This window comes from Ambystoma mexicanum, chromosome 1p (assembly GCF_040938575.1).
Source record: "Ambystoma mexicanum isolate Mex_15411 chromosome 1p, UKY_AmexF1_1, whole genome shotgun sequence".
Lineage (NCBI taxonomy): Eukaryota > Metazoa > Chordata > Amphibia > Caudata > Ambystomatidae > Ambystoma > Ambystoma mexicanum.
The window spans coordinates 484,793,206-484,819,447 of record NC_090921.1 but is presented as its reverse complement, the minus strand read 5'-3'; positions in this window follow the sequence as shown (position 1 = coordinate 484,819,447).

Genomic DNA, 26,242 nt, shown 5'->3' with positions numbered 1-26,242 from the left:
TTGTGTACGGCAACCTTCTCATATGTTCTTACACACCTTTCTTTACAGTTCACTCACATTATAGGATACAGGGAAGAGGAAAGCGTACAGCACAGCACTGGCTTCTGTGCACAAAGATGATCAGTTATGTTATGAACAGTTTATGGTAATACTGCTGCTTTTTAGCTTACTGTAAGTCCCTTGCATATGGTCATGTTTGCATGCATTATGCTGTCTTTATGGTTTCTGTGCAGTAATTGCAAATATGTAGTTATAAATGCAATAGTAGCTCCTTCTTACATGTTTCACAGTACCCGACACTCTAAAACGAAAGCATTAATATTGTCACTATGTAACATGGAAAGATTTTGAAGGTTACACTTCCATGAGCCGTGGTGCAGACAATGGCTATGTTTACACATGAGTTCTTTCATATACACTGAAAAAGTGTGTAATACAATGGTGTATATAGCAATGCATTCCTCCATGACATACTTCTCTCATGATAGTACTCGCAATATTCTTTTATAGTTTTCTGCCACCATTACAATAACAATCCCTTGCGGAGGCTTCCTATGAAAAGTAAATGCACATGTGATGTCATGAGTGATGTCATGAATGAGATTTGCGATGCCATCTTTGATGCCATGGGTGTTAGTGCTTGCAGTGCACACTGGTGGCACAGGTTATGGTTGCATAGCTTACCATAACTGTCGAATTCTGGGGGGTTTTCGGTTTTACCTGTAACCATAACATCCCTGTAACAACGTTTTTCTATCGAATTTCAAAGGTTTTTGCTAGTGCAACTTAACCATAACGTACCTTTAACAATGTTTTTGTTAGTGAATTTCATAGGTTTTTAGTAAGGCACTGTAACCACAACGTTGTTTTAGCGAACCGCTTTCTGTAAAGAGGATAGGCATTTACTACGGCAACATAACCATAACGTTCTGTTAACAAGGGTTTATTACTGATTCCTTGCCTGCCCTCATGATAAACATGTGTAAAGGGCAAATTGTCTGGTGTATGTATCCATTTGCGCTACCCCTTACTTTTCCAAATGGAGTTGGTGTATCGTCTCGTACCAATTCCAGATTTACATAGTAAATGTTATTTAGTGTGTCAGGAGGCTCTTTTTTTCTGTTAACAGTGAATGATCAATCTGTACCGCCCAGTACTGGCCGAGGTAACTACAGATGAGCAATATGGACGTTTGCACTGTACCTAGTTGTCGTATGTGCAATCACACTGCAGCTATCCTTAGGACTACATTAGTGGCTGCATGTTTGCATCTTCCAATGGACTTGTAAGTAGTTGGGGAAGGGCACGTGTTTCCGTTCCACACCTAGACCCATACATAGGCCATCCACTGTATGCTGGTAACACCGCCCCTGTCACTAGCCCTACGGATTCATACAGTAGGCGACTGCATTTAAAGTACTACTGCTGACTTCCTTGGTGGCTCTGTAAACCTGTCACGTGGGTGTAGTGAATGTCCCATTACTTTGATTTATCTGCTGCTTGCCTATCCATGACCCGTTAAACAGATGCATTGTGTGTGCACTCAGCAGCTTGACTGAAAGTATCAAGAGGTCACCTGCCGGTCGTGCAGTTGAAGAAAACATGTAACTGCAGGTGGGACAGTTTGTACTAAGTCTGCAAAATGGCAAAGCTGGTGCACCTTCCTTAGGCACATAGTAGTGCATGTAAAGGCAAATAAAAATACAGCAGAATATGCAGAGAGTAACCAACTTTACTAGTGGTTAGAAAAGTGCGTTAGCTGCATGGGTCGCACACAATAAATGGCTTCCTTCTGCATGTAATTAAGCAGTGTTTCCCGTTGTTGTAAACATTCTAGTATTCCACAATTTATGCATATCCGTGAATGCTAGCCCTAATACTAATGGCGTAGCATAAAGTAGCATAAAGTGTTTATACTGCATGTCATTACAACTGATATGAAAGCACAGGGGACCAGTGGGCAGCTACCGCCCTTCCAACAATTACGTATCCTACTTTCATATACAGCATTGCCCACATCTGTTACAGGCAACAAGAGGGGCTCTAAAACAACCTTACCAAGTGCCGCACTACAGACCCTTACCCGCAAAGGGCATTGTATTGTGCATGTAATGGAACGTGCTACTGTACAGAGGGAAGGTACTGCGAAGTGCGTGGGAACGGTCCTTATGGGAGCATTACAATGACTAGCGCCTATGTATGTGAGGGCCACCCAATAATTCTGTCTCCTGGCACATCCCCTATAGTATCAAGGTGGGTGCTGCCCCTTCTGTACCTGACCTCTGCTGTCATTCCTTCTGTGGCGTGTCTGAGAACAGCATGATAAATGAAAATGAACTCAGGAAGGAACAAAAGGTAAATAAAGAAAGATACCCTACCTGGGTATCACTGATCAGGCTTTGGCCTGGCTGACCTCTTTCCTCTTAGATTGACCCTCCAAGGTCCAACTTGGGTCCTTCCTTTCATCTATCTTCCTCTCTACATGTGGTGTTCCCCAGGGGTCTAACCTCTTGCCCAGGCTTTTCAACCAATACCTGGCAGGTCTCGACCACTGCATTGCCACTTTCTGCTCAAATTTCCAGTGCCACTCAACTCTTTTTCAGGCTGCCCTCTGCCACCTCCTCTCCCTCTCTCCTCTCTGATTTCCTAACTGCCATTCAAGATTGGTGTGCCGCCAATGATCTTTGTCTGAAGGCCAGCAAGATGGAGATCCACCTCATCGGCACACCTTCACCATCCTTTCCCCTCACTCTCTGGCCGGCCTCCCTTGGCCCTCCTCATATCCCCACCTGCGAGGCTAAGAATCTCAGGGTCATCTTTGACTCCATCCTTTCCTTCTCCACCCACATCTCTGAGGTCTCTAAAAAGACACATTTCCGACTGCACCCCCTCATAGGTACTCTGCCTTTCCTCTCCTTCCACCAGAAGTTCATGGTATCCCAAGCTCTGGCTCTCTCTAGCTTGGACTATTGTAACAGCCTCTTTCTAAATCTACCTGCCTCTACTCTCCGCCCTCTGCTTCTAATCCAGAACAGGACTGCGAGACTTGTCCTTTGCCTCAAGCCCTGTAATCTTATCTCTCCAGCTCTAAAATCTCTCCATTGGCTCCCAGTGGATGCAAGGATTAACTTCAAAACACTCTGCATTGTCCACAAGGCTTTCGGGGGGCTGGGTCCAAAATTCCTTCAGCTATCCCTCCGCAAATACCTCCCCTCTCAAGCTCTTCGCTCCTCTACCTCCAACTTCCTCAGGGTCAGTCGTTTTTCAAAGAAACGAGCTGGGGGTATATCTCTGTCTTCGGCTGGGGCCTCCCTCTGGAACAGCCTCCCTGCCACTCTAAAACTTGAGGAGAACAATCTTCGGTTCCGTAAGCACCTCAAGACCTACCTCTTTTCTTCTGCCTTCGCTCCCCCTCTCCCCTGCTGATCTGTTTTCTCTTGGCACTGTGCACCTGGACACCCTCTGTCCTCCGTGCCCAGGTACCTACTCACCCTGCCACCCTCCAGCACTGCCTCCGGACCACCCCTTGCACTGGGGTCTGTATCTGTACCCATACAGCACCCCTTTTTCTTCCTGCACTTATCAGACCTACCCTGTCTGCTGCCTTAAACCTAGCACTTGCAAATTGCTGGCTGCACTAAAACTGTTTGTTGCCTTTATTATTTATTTATTGTTATTTATCTGTTTCTCCTCTGCTTCGCACTTTCCACTTCTCGCTCCTTCCATGCACTTTTCCCCTCCCCCTCTCCCATGCACTTGTGCGTTCTCAATGTCACTGAGCCTAGTAACTTCACTGTTTTGTTCTTCCCTGTTCCCCTCCCTTGCCTTGTCGCGCTCTGAAACACTTGTGTACGAGCGCGATTGAAATAAAATATCAATATCAATACCTTTCACAAATAACAATGGATTTGGCAATGCACACATGCACGGCTACACATGTGGCATTGTGCTAAACACTGTAGTGGAATCGGTTAGAAAGGGCGTCGCTGTACAAATGGGTTTGTTTACGTGTTGCAGAGTATTTTCAAGAGAGTCACAGCGCAACACTAACTACAAAAAAATATGAATACTTTCAAGAAGGGCACCAAACTAATATAGATGGGGTGTACAAAAATCAGGATTGCTGGCATACTAGCATGAACGTTATAGCTGATGAAATATATTCCTGCTGTGAAACGTCATATTCCCAAGGGCAAAGTATGTCATTGGCACATGTCAATGAAAGGCAGAAATACATTTCTTTCTAATGTACCGCACTGTCTGCATTCATGGACCAAATAGAAAATAATGCTCCCACATCGATAACTGCAGAATGCGGTAAAAACATATGCAAAAGATCGGAAACAAATGCATGAACTGGGCAAGTACCTCCTTCATCGCAAACGGCACTGAAACTCGTGTAACACGCTGTGTAATTTTCCATGCATAATCAACAACAATAATATCGGCATGATTGCTTGCCTCCAAAGTGTCACACAGAGAAAACATATTCAGGCACTTCATTGTAGCTACTCCATAGCACTACACATTCATATCATAGATTGCAAAATGAGTAGCCACTGCACAGTGTTTTCCATTCACTTTCAGTCAATGTATGTCGGAATCGCCTATAACCCTGCACGCTGTGCCTCGTGAAACACACAGCCATAGCCGCACCGTCTGCATTTCTATTCACAAATACACTGTGTAGGCTGTAGCACAGTCTGGCCGTACACACCACACCTGCAAACTTTGTTGCTCAATATCATAGTCTTTGCAGGCCCATAACTATGAGCCTCATCTGCAAAATGGGGCGTATGTAACACGTGCCACCCTGCAACTATCGCCATATTTGCTTACTTTTCGTGTTCAGCGTGCACAGGAGTGTGGGAATAACTTTGAACCAGGGAAGCAGACGTCGTAAGGTGTGGTGGCTCTGAAAAGAACCTTTGGGGCCTTTGTTGCTGTTTTTGTTTATTTATTTTTTGAAGGTGCTTCCCTAAAAAAACAGTTTTTGCTGTTTTCATACGTAAATGTGTGCTTTCAACGTTAGCACACATTCTTACAATAGGCTTTTCATTGCAGTGTGTAGATTGCGAAACAACACTTCATTGCCACTGTACGACAAAGACATGCCATTTGTCGTGAAAAGGTGTATCTATCGCGAACCATTGTTCTCAGTCTCACAGTAGAACATCCCAGCAGCACTTAAAAAGTCACACATGCTTCTGTTGATGAGACCCCTTCTGGCCTCTGGCTGGCGACAGGAATCATTGGAATACTTCCACACTATTCTCTGGGGTATACCTGAGAAAAGCACCTTGGAGTAGGAAAGTAACGCTGCATTGCTTTCATCATATTCTATAGGTGACATAACACACAGGAACAAGGCATGTAACCCATAAAGAAGGCTTAAAAGTGCACGATCACTACATGTACAGTTGACAAAGAGGCCACGTGTTGACATTCTAGAAGCAGTCCACCAAAACAGCACGATTCGACACTACTCCACAAAGTGTCCACTCCTTCCAAACCGGAATTACCAGACATTTCTTCTTGGAGGTCATACACACACAGATCTTCCACAAAGCCATAACCCGCAACGAAAACTGTACATCTTGCCATGTTTGCCAGCTGCAGTACCCAAAGTTATGGGGAAAGTGAATGCCTCCCTTTCCTGTGACGCACACCCAAAGCACCTGATTGGCCAAATGCCATGGTCCCATTTCTATTGGCCAGCATGCTCACAAGCACAGAATGTGGCATGTGCCTTTCTCCAAGTACCGCCAGGGCCGCCCCAGTAAAGCAGGAGGAGTCCGTCTTCCTATTGGCGTGCTTTCCTCTGACGCACACCCTGAGCAGCACCTGATATGACAATCGCTACAGTCCCATTTCCATAGGCCAGAATGGTGAGGAGCATCGAATGTGACATGTGCAGGTCCCCAAGTACGTCGAAGGCTTGTCCCCAGTGCAGCAGGAGTCCCTCTTCCTATTGCCGTACATCCTAAGCTACTCATTTGACAATCCCCAAAGTTCCAATTTCGTGGCCGGCACCCACACAATCCATGCATGTGGCTTTCGTGCTGCATGCGGGTGTGGGAGAACCAGGGCAGGGGGAGTTCGTAGTAAGGGGTGACTCTTCAAAGAGTCTGTTGTTTTTTTGTGTGGATACTTCTACAAAAACACCTTTTTTGTCTGTTTTTGTAGCTTTTCTGTTTTCTTCTACGCACAGTAGGTCAGTAAACTCTTCACTGCATCCTGTAGACGAGCAAACAAAACTGCATTGCCAATGGATGACAACAAAATTCAATTTTCCTGGAAAAACTCTGCATTTCCACAAGTAATAAGGTCATTGCTGCAGAGGAACATTCCATGAGCGTACAAAAAAGTGTACATGCTTCTGTTGATGAGATGCCTTCCTTTGTCTGGCTCGGAACAACATCCATGATCCGTAGGCCATACACTTTGCAGTATTATAGATGAGAAAAACATCTTGGTGGTGGGAAAAAGCATCCTCACGACATCCAGCAACCTCCTCAGTCTACGGAACAAATGTAAGCAAGGCAGGTAACCCATATGAATTACGATAACATGTACTACTGGAAACATGGCGAGGTCTTTGCAAAGTGCATGCATATCGAAGAAATGGCACTCAATCACAGCGTTCCACAATGCGTCCACTCCTTCCAAACAAAAATTGCTGTCAAAGTTTCTTTGCAGGCATAGTTGTGCAGATCTATTACAAAGGGATCACCTACAGTCAACACAATACATTTAGTCATGTTAGCCACCCTCAGTACGAACAGTATAATGTGCAACCGTTTCACCTCCCCTTCCTGTTAACAACACCCACACTACCTGATTGGCTAATCCCCACACTGCCATGGCAATTGTGCAATGTGGTGTAAAGGACAGATTTTGGCACATGCACCTCCCAAAGTAGCGCGTTTGCCGCACCCCTGTAAAACTGGAGCAGTCCTTCTTCCCTTAGCACTATCTTCTCTGCGGCTTTACTTCATTGGGTTACTAGTAAATAGGCACGAACGCATCCACCAATCGCATTAACGCCGCCATCATCGAACACTATCACTCCTGTACAACACTTGAAATGTACCGTTACACATTTACAGTACAAATGTCGTGCCATTCCAAAGCATGTCTACTACAAAGTTCAATGAAAGTATGCATGATTTCTCCATCCGCATACATCCACATAGCCACCAAGGATGTGGCAAGTGCAATCCTGAAAGTACTATGTGATCCTCTACCTTTTTGTGATAGTGTAGGTGGGGGGGATTGGGGGTTAAACAATATGAAACTGGATAGGGTATTCAGTTTTCTAGCGTATATGTATAAAGTGTTTTTTGTCTTCTTTTTTTGTTACGTGCGTGTGAACAATTATTTGTTTACTTTCTCTTTATATGCGTTTCTGTTTGGCTCTCCTCACATTTTTACAACATTCTGGTCAATGCTTCTTGCACAGTGTAAAAGAAAATGGCATTGCCAATGGCGCTCAAATAAATGCCATTTCTACATAACCACTGCATATTTTGCGACCTCACGATCCAATAGTGGGTGGAGAACATGCCAGCAGTCTGCATAAACTGACGCATAATTCTGTTTATAACACACCTTCTGACCTCTGGCTGAGGACAAATTACATTGACATGGACCCACACTGCTCTTGGTGATATGCATGAGAAAGCCACCTTGGCAGTAGGAAAAATACACATCACTGCGTCAGCAACTTCTTCAGGAGACGGATTAGTGGTCCACACGACATGTAACCCAAATTTACACTTCCATAGTGCACCACGACGCAGTCCACATTTGTGTCAGACGCCACATATCTGCAAAGGAAAACCATCCTGCCAAAACTGCTATCACCCTGACAGACCCATAAAACGTTCACTCCTTCCAACCTGAAATTACAAGCAACTCCTCTTTGCACGCAACACCTGTGGAGATGGAGCACAGAGGTATCACCGACAATAAGCACTGTGCGTCTCTCCATGTCCACCACCCTCACGACACAGTATTGTGACAACATGGTACCACCCCATCCTATGAACCACGCACTAAACTCCTAATTGCCTATTTCCCACAATTCCATTTCCATTTCGACCCTGCTCATAATGGGAGGATGTGCGCATGCGTTTTCCCATCTACAGTGATGGCCATGGCCCAGTAAAGCTCTGACAATACTTCTTCCCCTTCCAAGGTAATTTTTTGCAGCACTCCCCAATTAGGTGCTGTCACATTTCAAAAAACGCATGGACCAATCACATACAAAACCTCTGCATTTCACAGTGTCATTTCTATATACCACTCCTTATTTACCGTTAAACACTCTCAGTACACATTCCGTTTAATTGCAAAGCCCCTCCACCAGAAACTTCTGCACAAGAATGCACTATTGCGGCATCTACAAACATCCTAACCCACACCCAGCACACCTTTGTCTATGCACATAAAATTCCAACCCTTTCCACACTCACCACAACACTATACATCCAAGCAAGCAACCATGTGGGCACCTAACATTATGCACAAACGTTAGATATGTAGCAGAAATTCTACCAAACTCCCCCAAACCATAAAACACCCATTCTCGAAAACCTGTCACATTTAGCAGAAGCCACAAACATAGCGCAGCCTGCACCACCCCTACGCACTACTATTCACACGCTATTGTGTCACTGCCAACCTATGCAGAGCACTTTCACAACATTGGCCTAATTCAATAACTCTGCATACAGCAGAGTAACCACCACATATAAGCTGCCCTTCAACCATACCCACTTCCATAGTCACATTACGTACGCACTGCACCCTGTGGCCACACTACACAACTTCTCACTGCACCATTTCCTGCTGCACACTAAATACTGTAGCATGTTTCAACTATCACCACAACCATAGAATCCACAATACACTCTTTGTAACTCACTTGTGCAACTGTAGCACGTCGACAATGTGCTCCACACGCATTCTCCAAAGATCACCACCCTGTGCCTCATACACTGCCAAACCTGCATTGCTCCAGTGGGTCTGCTCATTGCACACATTCCCTCACCGTAATTCAACAATTGATGTCAGCATATCACCAACTACCACTATGCACATATGCACCACTGGCATCAGCACTCCTAACCAACCTCGACACTGCAATGGACATGCACAGCATTACATACAACTGTTATACAACTGTTACCATAATGTATAAACATTACACTGTCTCTGGCGCCCCTACGCCCTTTCATTCACAGACTATTGTCTTACCCACTTCCACTCAGAAAGGATTGTTTCATTGACAACGTAACCACAACATGTTTACAACATTGCCCATACTGCAAGCATTGTGCACACAACACACTATGCAAGCACATATAAGCTTCCCTTCAACCATACCCTGTAACATACTGACGGTATACAAGAATTACACCCAGTGCCCACACAGCATGCCTTTTCACTGCAGCATCTCCAACTACAGAGCACTGCCATGGAGCTATGCGGTAACAAATTGCTACAGTTACCATAATGTACAAACAAGACACTGGACCTCATCACGAAGTTGGAGGTAGCCTTGCCGGTAAAACCTCTGTGGAGCGGACCCAGATATCACTAATTTTTTGGGACGTACATTTCAGTATTTTACAAAGAAATTCTTGCGGATTTCCAAGCCCCCACTACTACAGCAAATTTGATGAAAATCAATCCAGCCGTTTGGGCTGTAGCTGTGCGCAAAGTTTTTCCCCATTCAGTCTATGGGGAAAACAAATAGTTGGGACCCCCCCATAACTTCCCCCCCGCCGGTAACCGTGCCGGTGATAGCGGCGGGTTGCCGCCGGACCCGTAATGAGTAACGCTATGGGAGTGGGGACCACGGACGCACCAGCACCGTTAATAATGGTGCTGGTGCTTCCATGAAAACTCTGCGGGCGGGTGCCGTTCTGCCGAGCAGGTCTGACCTGCCAGGCAGGATGGCACCCACATGCAGACCTGTAATATGCCGGTCTGGAAACAACGTGCCAGTAAGCTTACTGGCACCGTTGTTTCTGGACCGGCTCTGAATGAGCACCAGTGTCTCTAATCCGTATTTACGGCAGAATCTAATCAAACAACCGGTACATATTCTTATCGTCACTCATTAGGCACACAATGGCGGAGGATTAGGGCTTATCCATTCATTTTATGTGGTTGAGATGCACACATGGGCTCACATACATAAGTGGTCCATTTTCTTTTCAGAAATATAGTGTCGGAATCATCAAACGTGCAGAGCTATTCACGCTTTAAGGAATATATATCCTTTTATACACATCATACTTTCTTATTTTCTTCAACTCTGTATATTGTGCCAGGGGACACCCTGGGCACCTTATATCAAGTCTAATATAGGCTTTCTTATTATCAGGTTCCAGTCAAATCGGAGTCTCATTACATCGGATTTCTTAATTCATGTCAAAGATTGGCACCCCCGTGCAGACTCCAGGGGTGGTATGGTCATGGTAATTTCAGGGGAGAATCGTCACTGCCCAATTTACCAACTCTATGAAACTACAGCGAATTGTCATGGATCTTGAGATAGTCACAAGTAATTACTGAGGTAACATGGTTGGGTCAGTATAGCCATGCATGCACCAGAAGGTGGTGGAATGATCACCCGAACACTAGCATGCACATGCATGGACGCTAAGGTCCTGATTCACAGAAGCGTTTTATAATGGCACAATCTGTGAATCAGGTGTGGCAATGGCGCAGGTGGCAATTTAACACTAATAATTGAATTTGAACAAGATTTGGAATTTATGTAAAAATCATGGTTTCTTTGGTGTTTCCTTCGTCTTTTCCCAATGTGTTGGTATGTATTGTTCTTATGCAGTCTTTGTCCAAACATGTCATCATTCCTTTTTTTTTTTTATTTGTTAATTGCTGGTGGTAAACTATCATTTTGTCCTACTCACCTCGAATTTCAACTGAATTGTATGCCCTGTTTGCGACAAATGTTCTATATCATTGTATTGTACCAATATGTTGAAGCCGAAAGGCTTGGACTGTGCAATGTCTCTAATCCATATTTAAGCCAGAATCTAAAAAATATAGCGTTGGAATTACCAAACGTGCAGAGCTATTCACGCTATAAGGTTCCAGTCCAATTCATATCAAAGACTGGAAAAAGACTGTGAGGTCAACACACGTGTCGGCTGTGTACTTTGATTAAAGAACCATTGGACAGTCAGTGCAGTGTGGTAGTGCAATGATGACATTCTCTTTAAGAAACAGCCTTCCTTTCACAGATCAGAAAGCACATCATACCATTAGGTGTTATTCTGAGCACCACCAGCATCCCCACCACCATTGCCAATGTGCCCACATGAGCCCTGCCTACGTGCTATCCCACAGCAAAAATAAAAAATAAAGTGTGGCACTTGCTCACTCTGTCTCATAACGGTGTGCCTAGGAAAGTCTGGGACAAACTTGGATACCGCTTCCCATATCATGTGACTAATAGCATACCTCCAGCAGGCTAATTCAATGCCACACAGTGTTGTTCATGCCAGGTGGTTCCGAGCAGAAGTCACAGGCGAGTTGACATCTGGACGAAGGCTGAGGTACAGTGGCTATGTCCAGTCAGTTTGCATTTGGATTTTGTTGCAGCAGACAATGTTATCTGTGATCCCCATGTAACTGGGACTCTCTGCTGCCTGCTCTTCCTATCACTCTCTCCGATTCCCTACTTGACTTCCAAGAAAATATATGAGCATGGTTTCCCTGATCAACTGTAACGCTCACCTTGTATCCACAGGGAGGCCCCTCGACTGGGCCGGAATGCATCTGGGACTCCGCGCTGGAATGCATCTGGGACTCCACACCTTCTCTGGGGTTCGTGCTGCCAGGGATCAGTTCTAGAAGACAGGAGGTGGAATTTAGCTGCTATTCTTTCCCTCGCGACCCACCTCCCGGTGTTCCCCTTGGGGCTTCTCTCACCTTGATTTCTGTGAAGATGAGCTCTCTGTCCTGCCGTGTTGGGCAGGAGCGCATTGACAGTGGCACCGTTCCGCCGAGTTACTTCACTGGCGTGGGCCTGGAGTCCAGACCGGCTGCGACTCCACTTTTCTGATAAGTCTTTTGTATTAAGAATAATGTCTGTATTGGTTGATGCACCAAGTAACCTTCTCCGCTTATCTTGCAGATGCTGTTGGGTAGCGAGTGGATACTGGAGGCAGAGTTTGAGAAGGTAAGGATGGATGCGCAATATGCGGTGCTGAGAGCGTCCTCAAGTTGGCTAACCTGTGCTGTTGTTTCTTGCAGGTCGTGGAAGAATCCGGAAAGATGGGATCAACCGGAACCCAAAGCCGATGGAACGATGTTCGGGTGGCGATAGCCTTCCAGATGGGCTGGGTAAGTAAGCTTACTTGATGTCTCTTTCACGCCCTTCTTTCCAGGGATGTTGCTGGAGGAAGATGATGATGCTGGAAGACTTTGGTTGGAAGGAAACTGAAGCTGGGCAGGTAAGGATGACTGTGGTTCTTTGTCTTCTCTCACCTGTGCAGGCCAGGATGCTGAGCAGGACCCGGTGAATGTCACGCTGCTAGAGCAGAATAATGCGAAGCGCGTGGATGCTAGACTGCTAGTTGCAGTTCCCCATTGGTCCTTGTGGGGGCAGCCATGTTTGTCCATTGCCCATTGAAAACTGCCCCTGACATGTGAGTCTGATGCCAACGGCGCCAGGACTGACTCCAAGGGACCCGAGAGGGGCAAAATAGGACTTTTCGGGTCCCGTTAACATACAGTTGTGATAAGGTCGTGACATGGTAGCTGGTCTGTGCATCAAGATTTTTGCAGGCCTCTCCCTTAATCAGATGAAGGCTGTTAACACTAAGCCAAGTACCATCAAACGCAAAAGGCTGATATGAAAGGACCTCTCCCATTCATCCCAAGGGCTGCCCATTGAGAGACCATGAAGTTGAGCATCCCTACGCTGTAGAAACACATACACCACTATGATGGGCTGCAGATGCCTAAAGGATTCCCTTTGCAGGAGACTGGATGCGGAGGCCCATCACTGAAAGTGCTTGAGGGCCTCTATGCTGACCTGCAGCCCATCACTCAAGTCTCACTAGAATGAGGACTACTGTCACCTTAAATAGCACACGAGTAAACTCCTCCAAGGTATGCCCTAGGGAACTGGGAAAATGTATGAGGAGATAAAACCCAGCAATCCATTGTGCACGATAACATTAGAAAGATGTAGCCTGAGTGGCCAACATGGATCTCCTCATCGCAAAGTAAACGCATCAGGAAGAGTTAGTCAATTAGATAACCTTATAAAGTCTATTGGAAGCCGGTGCTGAATGGGGTAAAGCCCTCATAGCAGTATATTCCATCAGGGATCCTGAGAAGAAATCCAGGTGAATGTGCAAGGATTCTGACTACACCCTGCCTGCCTGCTCCTCGGATTAGCAATATGTTGTCTTCAATGCGCTCTCCAAGGCTCCTCCAAAGTCTTGATTCTTATACTCTGCTGAAATAAAACGGGCCATTTTGCTGGTTTTAAAATGTTGATGTTTGCTCCACCTGAAGGAGCATTTTAAATGGGCAACATACTGGAGCATGCGCTTCACGCTTGTATTAGAAATGGATGCATCTGGTACAGCAACATGTGCAATGGCAATGAAGAAAGTTAGTATCACAACTGCCCAATTGCTTTCCAGTACACAGATGTACTACCTCAGGGCCTACCATGCACCTAGGGGTTGTAACTGTAACTGTACAGTTCCCTGCCTCCTTACACTTACTTAGAGCACCGCTGCCCTTGCTGCACTTACTCAGGGCAATGTTGCCCTGATTGCATTTCCCCTTTCCCTCTCCCTGGCACTTCACCCTCTCCATCCACCCTGCACCGTTGCGTTATCGCACTTGCACAAACTAAATGGCACAAGGCCTAGTAAGATTGTTTGTTTTATCCTCCCTCTGTCTTCCCTCTCTTGTCTTGCCTAGAAACACTTGTGTACAGGCGCGTTGTAAATTACTTATCATATCATTAATTAAACAAATGTATTCAGTGTTTACGAAGGACCTTTTAACTTCCGTTCCAGCTTGAAAAAGTGACAACACTAGCTGGTGAATACTATGGATCAAAATACCGCCTATGTTCACCAATAACATACTGCAGCAATTAGAGTCCACCATGTTGTATACTCTGATGATCTCCAAGGCAAAGTGGAGTAGTTAATCAAGCTGTCCCTTTCCCAAGTCTTTCGACACTTCTATGAACCCCAGGTTAAACCCATTATCATGGAAGCTGTGCAGCTTGCCTGCTGCATTGGTTCTCTAGTCTGCTCTCCTGCTGTACCAGGCACTTGAGCTTTTTAAGTTGTGAATCATAGCATTTTAGATTCACCTAGTGTGACCCAAACTTAATCCTCTGGGGTATGGAGCAAGGACAAAACGGGATTCGTGGATGGAGACACATCAGTGTTGCTTTGGCATTTTTCCCCCCTTCACATACATGTATGCGGCATCTTGTCAAATAATGCAAGCGACATTGAAGTGATATGCTCTAAGGAAGAGTCTTTGAAGATTCATCCACGAAGAGCAACTCTGCAAAATCACAGGCATGAGGTGACATCCGCTTCACGGTCCTGATGCCACTGCCTTCTTCATGTGGCAATGCTGTGGTGCTTTCCACTATTAAAAGACATTAAAGGAAAGGACCTCAGCAATGACACTTGGACAATGTGATGAGTGGCGTCACTGGCTGGAAATGATGTCGTGCAAGCAAAATTGCTGAGGTCCTTTAATGTGGCAATAAGACCCGATGCGACGGGTATTGGCCCGCCGCCGAGGGTCTTATTGCCATTATTGCCCGGCCCATTAGACCAGGGTACTAATGGCATTTATTTCTGTTTCAAAACGCTGCTGCATTTAAACAATAAAAAAAAAAGTGAAAAAAATGGCTTCCGGGAAAGGGAAATCATTTCCATGGAGGCCATCGGGAGCGGACGAGCTGGGAACAGAAGTGTTTCCAGTGCGTTCACGCCCAAGACAAGAAGAAAAAAGAAGGTAAGTGGGGTTGGGAGGGTCGAAGGGAGGGGATTGCCCCATTTCGAGTCTCCTCATTGGCTGAGGGGCTGCCACGCCCCTCGTCGGGAACAGAGTACCCGGGACGCGCAGGACGCACCGGCATACAAGGGAATACCGTGTGGTATGGCTCTCAAAAGAGTCAATCCACATGTTGTATTACCGGTGCGCTGCGCGTGCCGGGTACTAATGAAAATTATCAGACGAAAGTACCAAAGTAAATGCCTGCAAATGATGTTCAAGCAATATAACGGGCCCAGAGGTAGTATAGCAATGCTGCACTCCCTGTTTCCTTGGGTAGCACAGGAGGTAATTCCTTCTTTATCACCCTACTTTGCAAGTCGCCGCCCCAAGCATGTGTCTACAGCCAAAACATGTAGGTGTGTCAAAGTGTGTTAAAATGGATATCACATACTCCACAAATGTCCAAAAAAGATTCTGATTTTTTTATGGGTCAACACACTGGCCCTCATTACGACCCTGGCAGAAATCGCGGTGCTAAATGCACCGCGGAGCACGGCGGAAAGCTGCCGATAGCGCCATGGAGGTTGGCGGATTTTCCGCCCCATGCCGACCTTGGCGGGGCGGTAAATCCCCATTCCCCATTTTACCCTTCCCCATTCCCATTTTTGCCCCATAGGGTATAATGGGAGTGAGGAAGGCGTTAATTGCGCCACCGCAAAATACGGTGGCGTAATTAACATCAAGGTCCCGTAGCGCCATGGATTTCTCCGCCCGGAAAAACCAGGCGGAAAACGTTCCATGGCGCTACGGGAACTCGTAGTAGGGCGGACGGGTCCGCCGCGAATAACGCTGGCGTAAAGCCTCTCCGCCAGGGTCGTAATGAGGGCCACTGTCAATTTAATGATCACAAATCTGGTTTTCATCCTCTCCATGCTGACAGCGTTTCATCCTTCGAAGCAACAGTGGCAAATCGAACATGACTGCAATTTACAGCAGAACAAAACGATTTCTATACATGGGCGGTTTACAGCATGGGTCACACATATTGAAACTTGACAAGTTAAGTCAAGTTAAGCAGCATCATCGACAGGCTAGTGCACTAGCTAGTGGCACTACAGTGGGCTCTAGGAGCAGAGACACGCTGTAAGGGTGGCCCCTACAAAGAGACACTAACTATCCTATTCTGTAAACTCATATTTAATGTAATAACATAAGTAGAGACAAACATCAATGATGACCCTAAAGTGAACAGCAAATTAACTGTCATAGCTGAATGGCTTGACCATAAGTCATGCCTCAAAATCCTGGTACCTGGATTGGGGGCTGACAGTCGAAAAGGTACTACAGCATATACACTCTCTCTGAAGCTGCAGAGGTTAGATAAATGTTCCATGCCAAAATTATAGTGCATTCATGTGCCTTTGCTGTACCAGTCCCTTGCCACCTTCAGTACCAGCCCTGTGGCAGCAGCAGATCAGGTGTAAATGTCACACATGCATTCCTGACAGCTGCAAAACATAAAGTAACAACAGGCAGGTGTGTCTTTTTAATCTTCAGAACCTCTAGCTCAAAACATAACAACTGTGTACCTTACTCATCCTGGTGACATTTACATCTTTAACTGTAATCTATGCCTGATTGTAGTATGGTGGCTACTAACATCACAAAAGTATATAGCCACAGCAGTTTGAGATTATAAAAGTGTCAGCTTTGTGTGCAGTTGAGTGTACAAAGTAAGTCTGACCCAGCCAATAGAGTTATTAGTGGTTCCCTCCCTGAGAAACGTTTTAAAATATTATTTGGTTACAATCATGCATTTTCAGCACACTTTCAGTGTAAAATTGGGTAAAAAAAGACACATTTGCTATCTGTGTTGTAAGGTAACAATAGGTGCAAATGATCAACAGTGCACAGGAGGATTTCCAAACCATTGTCATGATGCATTTCCCAGTATAAAAAAACATTTTCATGCTGGCAGTGCTCATACATGTCCATGGAGGCTGCACCAATATATGCAGGATAACCATATAAGAATGTACTTGTGTTGGCTTCACCAGTACACAATGCCATGCCACAGTAAGAAAATATGTCCCTGTTGGCTGAACCAATGTAGACCAGTCTAGTCAGGTAATGACACTTATCATGTTTGCTTTAACATTGATGTATAGTAATCAATGCCATGCCACATAAAGAAAACACGTCCAGACTGGTCCTACCAATGTGGGCCAGTCCCACATAAGAAAACGTATCATGCTGCCTTTATCCTTGATGCCCAGTAAAAAATGCCATGCCAAAGCAGGGAAATTATGTCCAGACTGGCCCAACCAATGTAGGCCAGTATTATCATTCTGCCTGCGTCCTTGATTCCCAGTGAAACATTCCATGCCACAGTAAACAAAAAACATGCCCTCCTTGCATAACATCGCTCCCCCAATCAGAGGTGTGCTACCCTGCACTGCACACTCAGAGGGCACTCTAACATTCCCACAAAACCATCAACATTCATTCTTCAATTACTTTCACATTCACCTGCACACCCACACAACATACACTCTCTTTCACGAACATACTAACAAACACAAACCCTGCATACATGCACACGCATATATACATTTTCTTTTCTTAACTGTAGCCCCGCTCCAGATTCCAGTCAACTAGGCATCACATTGCCTGCCTAAGGCTCATAATAATGCATGCTGGGGTACTACTGAACTGTGAAACACATTCTCTCCGCTGCTTTTCGTAGCTGGGTGAGTGCTCAGTGTTTACATTGGGCTGTCTTGGCTCATCCATAAAGCGTGGTGGGTCGATGCCTCATCACCTATTATGGAAGAGCCACCCCTGGTCCCCAAAGCCACTTGTTACAATAACCTGGATTGAGTATAATACAGCAGGCTTGGTTTGGACCAATCCCCTGTGACAAATGATAAATAGGGAGGAGGAATCATCTTTCAACTCTCAAAACAAGAAAAAGGATTCACTAGTCTAACACATGCAAAGCACATGCACATGCAAAGAAAATACAAGTAGGCTATACAAGTAGGCTACAGAACCAAAGGTGTTGTATGAACACCAGTCATGAATTGCATGATTTATCTATAATTGGAACTTCCCGTAATCCAAGGATGTTGCAATATGCCAGGAACATGCCTATTGAATTTGACAGGGATCACATTTCAGAAATGTCCATTCGCGTCTATGGCTTTGACACAATTCTCTTTTGAAGCTCAATTTGAAATATACATGCATTGGGCCTCATTACTAACCCCCCCCACGCTTACTGCCCTCATAAACACATCCCTTGTACTATATACACATCCATGGGCTAACCAAACTACACACAAACACACACCCAACATAACTAGCACTCACATACAACAATAATCCCAGGCACTGGACCATACCTCTATGGACACAACAAGGCAGTATTCACTGCCATAACTTTAAACACCAGCCAATGTACACATGAAACACACAAACACACACGCCAAACATAACAGACATTCACATACAACAAACACCCCTGGCATTGGGCATCACCCTTAGGGATACAACAGGCCAGTGCACGCAAACAACCCTTCTACAACCAAACGCACACAGAAGGCAGTTTCTCCTAGTTCTGGACCTATCCTATCCCGTTTGGGTCTACTTGACCTAAAACATTTGACCCAATCACATTTGATCGAATTTATTTACCCTTTTTTTTCAGTCTAAAATGCGGGGGAGAGCACCTGCAACTGTACCAACTTCCCCTCAACCTAATCTATATCCTTACCCACCCCATATACGTATTTAATTACATTAGAACAAAAAAAAGGTCAAACCAATGTGATCAAATATTTTAGGTCAGATGTTTTTAGGTCCATTATGCTAATACCTCCTATCCCTCTACTCTCGATAACCAACCCTCATACTTCTTGCAGAGCCACATGAGTGCCTGGAGACTGCCCCTGGGTCGTGGCGGTGCGTGGTTTAAGTCAACATAACATAACATAACAATAGCCACTCTAAATGATCCACTCACTGACTCGTGTCTGCAGCCCTCCAAAGTTAATCACCCGCTAATTTCCTTAAAAGATGAACAAACAAAAAACTGCAAGCTAATGCAGAGCTCTGCAGAGCTTGGAATGCTTCTAAGTACAGGGAACATCTCTGCACAGCGCATGACTGCAGTACTCTGTAATCTGGAGGCTCTGGCACGTGCTTTTGGTTTCCCTAGAGTCCGAGGAAACCATGTTTATCAGATTCCGAATCTGGGGAAGTCCATACGAAATTCGGCACTGCTCACCACCATACACATGTGAATTCGTACACATATTGGTATCACCTTACAGACACACACCATCACATTAACGTAGGTCCCTTATCAGTTTATATAAGTGTACCTTAGATACCTCTGCCCAAAAGTCCCACATAACTATGTGTCTATCATTATACACAGGCAGAAACTTTAAGCTTGGCCTGCCACATTGCTTCATGATCTGGGAGACATTGTATACACTATGCTCTCTTAGTCTGAAAGTGCCGGGTCGATTCTCTTGAGCGATAAACACTGACAGAAGCTCTCACCCGAATCCACAACCTAGTGAAATCCACCCTAGAGAAAGAGAAATGCTTGCTTAACATTTCTCAAGCACTTATCAATCAAAATGTTCAGATAATACTTCCTTAGCAGTGATAAGCAGTTCTTTTCTACAAGTCTCGAGAGGATAGCTCAGCGGCAACGTGCTTGCCTTGGAAGCAAAATGACACGGAGCAACACAGGTTCAATCCCCGAGTCCGCGCTTAGGGTTCAGTCCCCGAGTCCGCGAAACCTCTGGGTATTAACCACGTTATAAATAACCTATTATATCAAGTAGTTCATTGACACCCTAAGAATTGAGTGAACTGCTTAGAAAATGTTCGCTGATTGTCATTATTTCTTGGCCTTGCATATCTGGCTGGTGCCTAGTGAGTGCCTAAATTAGGCTTTTTGAAAACATGCAGCCTGTATAGTATTAAAGTGATGTATACCGGCACTTTACTGGACGGGCCGACTACAGGTTTACCAGTGGGCCACCTGTGTTACCTACAGCTAAGAGCTGGAGGTAAGGCAGGCTCCCTACCGGCAATAAACGGTGTAATGTATTGGCAGTGCTGGTAATGACGGCAAATCTCCTCATGGATGGGGATTAACACCATCACTCCGGCACTATGACTGCCGGATCATTTGCCAGAAACGGTAACTACATTTGTCAGGATGCAGGCCACCTTATAATGAGGCCCACTGTCCTTGTTTAATCAATGCTTAAGAAATGCCTTTCATTTTGACTACGGCAGACAGGACGGAGTCCAATACAAAAATGAGAACCCTGTCTCGCGCCCCTATCAAGGGCCCAGGTGTGGGAAATGTTGCCAATCACAATTTGCCGCCCGAGGCCTGTAACAGCCGGTGAAGGCTGCAGCTCGTGCGAGGAGGGGGTGAAATAGGAGTCCTGACCCAGCTGCGCATAGTTCACGCGGGTTCACCTGAGCATCAAAGGACGCAGGCCCTTAAAACGCCTGGCGCGCCATCGTGCAGGTGCGTTGCTCTTGCTTTCATCCCGGGCAGCAGTGAATTAATCTTTCATTGCCTGGGGATGGCACGAGAAATAGAACTCTGTGTCGCGCTCCTTTGGAGAGTTGCAGAGGTGGCTGGTACTAGTTACACGATGTCTGTCGGCGCTCTTTGGAATTTATGGTGTAACTAAATTCACTGAGCATTGAGTGACTAAGAAAGGGCACAGGTGGGTGGACACCCTCACTAAAACACCAGGCTAGCTGTGAAAGGCCAGTATTTTTGCAATCCACTAGGAACGAGATACAACATCTAAATGTATGTGCATATGGACATTATATAGGACAATAGAAGATGGCAAACAACAGAGGACTGCTCCAAAAAGGGGGACACGTTAGGCGGGGAGGAGATGGGTCAGGGGTGAGTCCATTCTGGAGGATTTCTGTTATACAGTCACCTCTTCTTTACTTCAACAAGCAGCAAAGAAACAACATTTAAAAAAATGTGTGAGCAAGAAAACATTTTCATGAAACGCAGAGAAAAAAACATTTTCAGTAACCCATTCCAAAATGGCAGAGCAGGCATAGCCCCAAACATCCAACAAGCCACAGTGCCAGATAATAGCCCTCTAGAGTTAGTCCATCACCGACTTCATTGCTTCTGGGACGGTGCAATAATGCTTTAATAATTGGTGTTCTGAGTATTTTTCGCAATTTGTTGTCAAAGAAGTGTTTTGATGAAATGGGTGAGGATGTGGCTTGCATAGTAAAAAGCAGTGCTGTGCATGTAAGGAGCTGTGCTGTACACGGCACGCGACTCTGCCAAAGACCCCCAGGTACGAGTGCCTCATTATTCTTGTGACACGGAGCTTGCGCCAGGGACCTGTAGGTGCTGTTCACCATGGGTGGTGCCAAAGATTCATTGAAGAAGCAGATGAGGTCTACACCCCTCACACCGTGCGAATGCATGCCTGCTCAGCTTGGTTACGTGTTTGTTGACCACCCTTGCGTTACCGGTGGCCTGTTCAGCCTTGGCCGTCTCAGTTCCCAAGCTCTGGTGACACGCAAGCAGCAGGTGGCCCCTTATTTTCCTGCTTGGGGAGGTTGTATGCTTTCTTGGCTCATAGAGTTTATTTATTGGGTATTTATAATGTGCCTACACACAATGGGCCTCATTACGAGTATGGGGGTACCGGGTCCGGGTTCCTGGAATGGGGAAATCCCGGCCCATTCCAACCTTGGAGGGCCCGGTATTTCCCCATTCAAGGAACCAGGACCCGGTACATCCCCATTCCCATTTGAGCCCCTATAGGGCTCAATGGGAATGGGGAGCATGCTAACAACGGGCCCGTTAATGTCCTGTTCTGCTCACGGGTGCCGCTAAGGACTCCTGGTTTTACCAGACGTCCTTAGCGGGTCCCGCGAGCAGACCTCGTAATGAGGCGGTCGAGGGTTAACGGGGCCGGCAGGTCTACCGGTGCCGTTAACCCTCTTCCGCCTTCGTCGTAATGCGGACCATTGTGTTTCAAGGTACAACAAGACAAGGGGGGGGGTGGGAACAGTGAGGTCAGAAACATAAAACGGTCCTACTAGGCCTTATGACATTCAGAAAATGTACATGCAGTAAACAAGAAGTGCAGGGGAGGGGGATGGGGGGTGTGCTGATCAGGGGACAAGGGCCTGTGAGAAGGGAGAGCCAGTAGAGGGCAGGTGGACAAAGCCAGGGAAAGCAGAACATACAGGTGAGTGATGGCCCATGAGCTAAGTGCAAGGTAAGGTGCTGGAGGGCTCAGGGGGTGCAGGCACAAAAGTGAAAGTTTACGTTAAAAGGGGGAGATCATGGAAGATTAAGTGCAGGGGTAGACTGGACGAGGAAGGCCTGGTGCCCTGTTAGAATCTGAAGGAACCAGGATGCCAGTCAAGAGGCAGACAGGGAAATTAACAGGGAAGTGGGAAAGGGAAGGAGGAAGAGAAAGGGACGGTCTTGAGAAGCTTCTAGAACTTAAGGAGATCTGGCTCAAGTCTGAGAGGGGCATAGAGGACAATCCAGAGGGAGGCGTCTGGGTAGGAGAGAGATCTACCCCCACTCTCTGCTTGGAAAAGCATCTGATCTGCTTAGAGTTGGAACTAAAAGACCAAAGGGCTCTAGCAGGAAGGTATTCAGGGAGAGATCATTGGGTGTAGCAAGGTCCCAGGCCCCTGAAAGCCTTGTGGCCGATGCAGAGGGTATTGAACTTTATCCTCATAACAATTGGGAGCCAGTGGAGAGATGTTATGGCAGGAGAGATTTGGTCCCTGGGCTTGAGGCCAAGGATAAGTCTTGCAGTCCTATTCTGGATTAGATGAAGGGGGCGAAGGGAGGTGTTAGGCAGATTGAGGTTTTTTGCCCCAAAGGGGGGTGAGGGGACAGGGAGCATGGAGGTTGGCCACACTGTGGGAGGCCTGGCGGGAGCAGAGGTCCCAATGAGGAGAATCTCTGTCATACTGGAATTAAGGCAGAGATCGTTAGCAGTGCACAATGCCTGAATAGAAGATAGGCCGTCAGAAATGAGAGAATAAGAGGATGGAAGCTTGAAGGAGAGCTGCGTGTGATCTTCAGAACACTGGAAGTTAGGAGAGGAAGCAGAGATCTAATGGGCTAAAGGTGCCAGGTAGATGCTAAAATGACAAGGCGAGAGGATAGATCCCTGAGGGACACTGCAGGTGGAGTGAGATGGAGGAGAGAAAAGAGCCCAGTTGAACCTGGGAAGGTCAGTCAGAGAGGAAGGATGTCAACCAATCCAGAGCCAGGCACGTGATGCCAAGTGTATCACAAAGCTGATTAATAAGAGTCGAATCATTGACCGTATAAAAGGTAGAGTAAAGGTCAAGAAGGATGAGAATAAAAGGAGAGTTGGAATCGAGGTTAGAGAACAGGTGTTCAGGAGTCCAGTTTCCGTGCCACTGGCAGCTCTGAAGACAGACTGGTGGTCGTGAAGACATCCAACAGATTCAGTGTGGTAGACAAGCTGGGAGATGACCAGCTTCTCCAAGAGTTTTCCCAGGAAGGTGGTAATGGAGATAGGGCAGTATATAGCTGACAAGAAGGGTCGACAGAATGTTTTTGAGGAATGTCAAAGAAGTGATTGCAGAAATCAGCCAAGGCTGGAGCAAGGGTGACAATGTCGTCCTTGACAGTTCTAGAGGAGCAGGGGAGCACCTGTTTGGATGAGACTTTCATAGAGCGGACTTGTCTAGTAAACTCAGGTGATATGGGATAGAAAGAGGAGAATAGGAGGGAAGGGGGCAAGGTGGGCAATGCAGGCCTGAAAGAGGATGAAGGAGAAGAGAGTGGCTTAGAATAGAGTGAGGACAGGATGTCCTGAATTTTAGTTACGAGGTTAGAGGCCAATGCAGTGCAGAAGGCAGAGGCGAAAGGGAGAATGCAGTAGGATGGGTGAGTTCCTTGCAGATTTGGAAAAGCTCAGCCATGTTGTAGGTGGCCTCAGAGATGTGGGCTTGGATATTGGCCCTCTTCTTGGAGCAGATGGAGAGTCTGCATTGCCTTTGGAGGACGCAGCAGGCAAGTTTGTCAGAGGATGTGCTTGAAGCCTGCCACCTCCACTCAGCAGCTCTGCACTTGCAATTCAGTGAGGCCAGGTCAGAGTCATAACAAGAGTTGCACTTAGAGGCAGGCTTCATGGGGATCCTCATGACAGGGGCAAGGATTTTGAGAGTGTTGGAGATGGAGAGTTGAAGGTTAGTAAGGGCTGTGTCAGAGTGAGAGTAAGGGAGAAAGGGGGAAATGCCCAGGGGTGGGAAGGGGAAAATGACATCAGGGCAGCATTGCTCTGAGTACGTGCAGCCAGGGCAGCACTGCTCTGGGTAAGTGCAATGAGGCTGGGGGAAACGGGTTGTAGTTACAGCCCGTAAGTGCGTGGAGGCCCGGAGGCAGTGCAGGGGCGACTGGTTATGGAGGAGCCTGGTACCCAGTGAAACACTGAGGGTAGCCTGGCAACCAGTCAGCACAGCAGACAGGTAGGTCAGTAGGGGAGAGAGAGAGAGAGAATTGAATTCAATTGATATTTTATTTCTATTGTGCTCGTACACAAATGTTTCAGAGCACGACAAGGCAAGGGAGGGGAACAGGGGAGAACAAAACAAGGATCTTACTAGGCCCAGTGACATTGAGAATGCGCAAGTGCATGGAAGAGGGGGAGGGGAAAAGTGCATGGAAGGGAGGAGAAGTGGAAAGTGTTGAGCAAATGAGAAACAGATAAATAAATGATAAAGACAACAAGCAATGGTAGTGCAGCCAGCAAGTGGCAAGTGCCTGGTTTAAGGCCTGGTTTAAGGCAGCAGACATGGTAGGTCTGATAAGTGCAGCAAGAAAAAGGGGGGGACTGTATGGATACAGATACAAACCCCAGTGCAAGGGGTGGCGCAGAGGCAGTGCGGGAGGTTGGCAGGGATGGACAGAGGGTGGCCAGGTTCCACAGTGCCAAGAGAGAACAGATCAGCAGGGGAAAGGGGAAGCGAAGGTAGAGGCAAAGAGGAAGGTCTTGTGGTGTTTCCGGAACTGGAGATGTTTCTCCTCAAGTTTTAGAGTGGCAGGGAGGCTGTTTCAGAGGGAGGCCCCAGTCGAGGGGTGGGGGGTTGGGGAGAGAGAGAGAGAGAGAGAGGGAGAGAAAGAATCTTGAGCAGCTTCTGGAACTTCATGTGGTTTGGCTCAAGTTTGAGAGGTGATGGCGGCAGCAATTAACATAATTAATATACTAATAGAGTATACTTCAAACAGACCCACATGGGGCCTGGCTGCTAGAGTTTAACAAAGGACAGGAAAAGCCCAATAACCTTTGATATGCACCGTGTCAACGTGAAGCAAGATCTGCCTGTCACTGTCAAGGGCATTGACCTGGCATGTCTTGGACAGCTGTTTGTCATCCCACAAGGGGACCCCATTCAGAGTGTACAAGTATGTGGATTGGCGCGGCCGAAAGTCTGGTATCGCCACAGATTCAAGGGAGAACTTGCGCATTAATTTGGAACCACAAAGAGCTCAATTTACCAGAGAGACCCTTTGACCCATAACAGAAAGGAATATGGGTGGGACTTAGTATTACATGTTTTACCCCTTTGCCTTTTATGTTTCAAAGCACTCTGGTTATGACCTCATTCATACATGAGATTGCTAGTGGGGAACCAGGATTTGTTCATTAAGGTCGGCTTAGCCTATACCAATCACTGTCGCCCATTTGGCTTTAAAAGAGGGTTGAGCCCCTCTTTTGGACAGTTCATCTGAAGACTTTGCAAGGAGTAAGAAGAATAACTCAGCTTTTGGACCCTGGTTGAAGGTACAGTATTCTTTACAACCCCAGTTTCTGGGAACTAGCCTTAAGTATACTACTAAGGTAAAGAATCTCAGCTGCATTTGGCAGATTGATCTGGGTTGTAATGCCCAGGTCTCAGCCAAAGTGCAATCGGTTTTCTATAATATGTGTCTTCTGTGTCAAGCATTACCTTATGTCCCCACTACTGATCGTGCTGTGGTGGTTGGGGCTCTAGTCAATTCCAATTTAGACTATTGTAATGGACTTTTGGCTGGAGTGCCGGGCAAACAAATCCACTGCCTTCAAAAAGTGCAAAATGCGGGTGTAAGCTTGGTTTTTGATGTAGCAAAGAACACCCCCATTTCTGG